Below are 4526 nucleotides of genomic sequence, written 5' to 3'. Positions count from 1 at the left end.
ACCCTATGTGTTTGCCTTTCAACACTTTGCTTTTTACTATTGACATTGACAGGTTGTACACCAACCCTGACACAGCACTGGGACTCCAAACCGTTAGTAAAATCCTCCAGAGATACCCAGACAAGAACAGACCTGATGCTGAAGTCTTACAGCTATTGGAGATTTGTCTAAAGTATAATGACTTTGAATTTGATGACCAACAATACCAACACATTTATTGCACTGGGGAAGGGACGATCTGAACAACCCATTTGTGAACGATTTTCAAATCACTCAGTCTCAATATCTAGCAAATGCCCATCACAGGTCTGCAGATGGTGCCAGTGTGATGGTGGGTCAGTGAGGAGGACAGGAAGGGCTCTGGAAAGACCAAAGCCCTTTTGATCTGATATTGGTAACCATGAATTTCTTGTGGTGGGCGTATGAGAATATGTAATTGAAAAAAATTCAAAATAAATAAATATGGTTAGGTTTAAGTTTATTGTAACCATGGTGCTTGAGTGTTATTAGGTGTTTCAGTTTTCTCATTTGAATACTCCACTAATAAATAGGTTAAACAAAAAATTAGATAAATGAAATACATAAATAGTATATCCTATAAAGTATGTCTCTCCAGCCACTCCCCGGTCAGGAGACGTAGTGAGGAATGCATCGGTCAGTCTGTGGGAGGCTGGGTGGGACCTTGGACTCTGGACAGGGAACCCCTGCCCTATGCGGAGGGTTTATTTGGGGTCCTGTCAGACTGGCCTGGGTGGGTCAAACAGGCTGAGATGAAAGCTGAGAAATGGCGATCCAGAGACACCTGAAAGATGAAACCCATTCCTGAAACTCCTCAGTGGCCCTGCTAAGTACTGCGCTGTGTTTCTCTGTGTGTGTTCCTGCTGTTTATCTTGCTGTTACTTCACTGCTGCAGCAGCCTGTGCTTTGGATCATTGTATACAGCTGTTACCGTAGCTGAGAAGGATCCTGATGATATGGGAATGCGCATTGGTAGTTGTGGGCGTAAGTGAACAAAGAACATTATTCTTGAGAGAAAGTACAGAAGCAAGAATCACATGCCTCAATCAGAAGCATTTCATTGGAGGAAGGAAGTTGGTTGGGGGGGGGGGTAATGTAGCGCTTTAGTCATACACACTTTACAGTTACTGCAACGCCACCATTTGGTCATGAGAAAGGGGCAAACCTTTTCAACGTCAGTTAGTTCAATTCATTTTCCAGCAACACATCAATATCCACTGAAATAAAACATTTTATCATGATAAACATTTCAGCTATTGCCTAACTGTTATCACCTAGTGTGTTGGGGCATGTATAACACACCATTCAGCCACATACACTGCATTAACAGTAACAGTACAACAGTAACATTCGATACTACTTTACGTAAGCAGTGTTACAATGTTAAAATAGCTTACTTTATAAGATTACATTTCTCCGAAAAGTAGTCACAGGTATCACAGCCTTAATGAAACGCTTCACTTGTTTTCTTCCTGCTTGTTTCCACATATTCATTGTATTGGTGGTATGTGTATGATGTATGCCAGTGTTGGCAGTATGACAGAGAGCCGCTGAATGAAATCCCACTCTGCTCTGTGCCTAGTATGTATCTATTTTAGTACATAATGCCTTGCCTTTTTAAAAATAGGATGAAATGGCAATAGTCAGGATCTCATTGGCACTGTTGTCGAGTTGTACTCTGTTTACCGATCTAGTACCTCAACAAGGTTTCAGAAAGGAGCACTGGTGCTACCCTAGAGTGTAACACTTTTTTGGGAGTGCTTGCTTGTATAGTACCACTAGGACTATCTTTATGGGTTAGGGTTAGAAATGTTTTCGTACAATATGGATTGCACAATTTCCGCATGTTGCCCAGTAGAGTTCTGCACAGGCATGCCCGATTCAGTCAGATCTGAGCCCAGTCCAGATCCTACAGCCAACAACATTCAACTTGACCACAGTGTCAGTGTGCTGCGTTCATGCTGCAGGTGAAGAGGCTGTTCAGATCTTGTCCAAACCTTACCCAGACCTGTTGTGCTAATAAATCGAAATCTTCTGAGGGCAGTTTGTGCTGCACTGCACTCGACTCTCTGGCCATCCTGGAGTGGCATCGCAGTTTTTCTGCCGAGTCAGTTCATGTTAGAGGAAATGCTCTGGGTTCCCCTCTGCTTTCCAGTCTTCCTGCTGCCGTCTGCTCTCTGTCAGCATAGTTGTACACATCAGCTTGTTTTTCTCCCTTGAGAAGAAATGTTTTGCTGACATTTATTCTTATACAATGTGAAAAACAACTTCTGCAGGGTGAAATATTCATTCACAGTATTCACAGTTAAAGCTCCAGTGTGTAACATTTAGGAGGATCTATTGTCAGAATTGGAATATATATATGCATAGGTATGTTTTATATATTAGTGTATAATCACCTAAATATAGGAATCAAATGTTTTTGTTACATTAGAATGAGTTTTTATCTACAGACATTGCAGTGTTCAGTGCGTTGCAATCTGCAGGTTCATCCCTACACACTGGCCCTCTAAAGTGTCCTTTGTTTTCCCCAAGTTTAGTTTATTTATAGTTCCTTTTGAACATAGTGACAATTCCATGTATTTTATTTAAGGCAGGCAAAGAAATGCGTTAGAATAACTTCAATTCAATTAAATTATATTTGTATAGCGCCAATTCATAACAGAAGTTATCTCAGGACACTTTTCAAATAGAGCAGGTAACATGAAAAAGATGAATGAAATGAATTAAAATAGAAAAATATAGACTACAAGAATTAAAGTAATAAATTGCAAATCCCAACTTTAATAAAGGCACAGTAGTTTGTATCTGATATTAATGGGCGCTAAGTCCTAAAAATAAAATCAGATTTACAATGAAAATGTTTTTCCTAAAAACCAACAACAAAAGACAGCATAGCTTTAGCATTGAGAAACACCACCACATCTGTAATATATTATCAGCCTCTTCCTGTATGGGATACTACGGAAAAATAATTCTACACTTTTTCTGTAGATGAGACTTGAGTGGATTGAGGTTTGTTTTACAAAGTCCTTAGCAGCTATGTATCCCTGCATTATATAACAGTTGTATTTTAATTCATGATTGCACAATTCAGACATGTTTTAGCATAGTTTTAAAAATATACATTCGTGTTGATGGATTGATCGCACTAGGATCTGACTCCGGGAACTACTACTGTTTGCAATCTTTTGGGAAGACCAGACAGAGCACCACTGCAGTAGTCCACCCTGCTTAAGATAAAGGCATTAATACGTTCATCTACATTGTGTCTGTACATAAAATGTCTATTTTTTGCTATTATCCAGTACTGTCTGGTTTAGCAGTTGGTTTTGGTAAGTCTGTCGATTGACTCTCCTGCCCTTTCTGTGACCCTCACAAGCCCATCGGTTCCTTCTGAAGACAAATATTTAAAAACTGGTCCCAAATATACAGCTGGCCACTGTAGTTTTTAGCTAATGTTACTCAAACTGGGAAATAGTGAAGTTGTTGGGGACATCAGCAGTGGATTAATCTACATTTGGGGCAGCAGGGTGGTGTATGTGTGATTGATTCTGTTTATCTACACTGTGTGTGTTCATGGTAATGAAGGAACATGTCACCCAGTACAACAGTTCGGCTCACTGATGTGTTTTAATGGACAAACAATGGAGCTCTATGGCACAGAGGAAGAGGATCTGTCATTACCAGGACCAAGATTACCAGAATATTATTAATTCTTTAATAAAAATGGAGTCAAATAATATGATATCCATCAAATCACAGGTTGACAACTTGAAGGGAAATTCTAAGTATATATTTGTCTGATCTAATGACAATATGACATTTAACTATGTGAGACTGAGGTAACTTTTTGTGAGGGCTCGACTGATTGGAGCTAACATTTTGGTTGGTCAGCTTCATGTTAAAAGGTTTCCCTTGTTTGCTTTCAGGGAGGGAGGAGGGAGTTTCCTGTGTGGAAAAGGATGTTACAGCTGCAGGGAGGAGAGCAATAGTGAAGTGGGGAAGTTTGAAGAAAATCACATTTGCTACTTATGTGAAGGGAAAAGGCATCATGCTGTTAATTTCAGATTGATTTGAATGTACAGTTAGAGAGTGTCTTAATGTGTCCAAATATGAGGATTTAAAAGTCATTAAATTGGCTTTAATTTACATATAAATCTGTACTGAGATCACTCCTGTCAGTCACCTCTTGCATATTTCTCTGCCTCTCCAGGTCTTCACCATCTTTGCCTTTGCTACCACTGGAGGTTACAGTGGGACAACCCACTTTACAGTCACCTGCTCAGGAAGCCAGGTGGTGCAGGATGTTAAGCCTGTGTTCGCCTACCCATTCAGGTACTGTCGAACACCAGAGGAGCACTCCAAGTCATAACAGACTTTGCTGGTTATCTCTTGTTGAAGCCACATTACTGCCAATACATCTTGAAAACAGTTTACATGTGAAACAGGATTTTCTTAAAGTTTGCAACCCATGCTAAAACAAAGCCAGGTCAAACACTGGTTAG

At 40.0% G+C, this 4526-nt stretch overlaps 1 protein-coding gene and 1 long non-coding RNA gene across 2 annotated transcripts in view; one reads left to right on the top strand and one right to left on the bottom strand.

Annotated features, from left to right (window-relative positions):
* The window catches only part of LOC118328074 (synaptophysin-like protein 1), a 14223-nt gene that overhangs the window by 4240 nt on the left and 5457 nt on the right, over nucleotides 1-4526 (bottom strand). The window lies entirely within an intron of this gene.
* LOC118328460 overlaps nucleotides 733-4526 on the top strand; it is a 5554-nt gene continuing 1760 nt past the window's right edge. Inside the window, exons 1-2 of the long non-coding RNA XR_004796737.1 lie at nucleotides 733-848; nucleotides 4235-4356. This is a non-coding gene — a long non-coding RNA (uncharacterized LOC118328460). The remainder of the gene's footprint in view (nucleotides 849-4234; nucleotides 4357-4526) is intronic.

Source organism: Morone saxatilis, unplaced genomic scaffold, assembly GCF_004916995.1.
Source record: "Morone saxatilis isolate NCDOM2014 unplaced genomic scaffold, NCSU_SB_2.0 Contig18, whole genome shotgun sequence".
NCBI lineage: Eukaryota > Metazoa > Chordata > Actinopteri > Moronidae > Morone > Morone saxatilis.
Note: the sequence above shows the minus strand (reverse complement) of the source record. Positions and strands in the feature narration are given on the sequence as shown.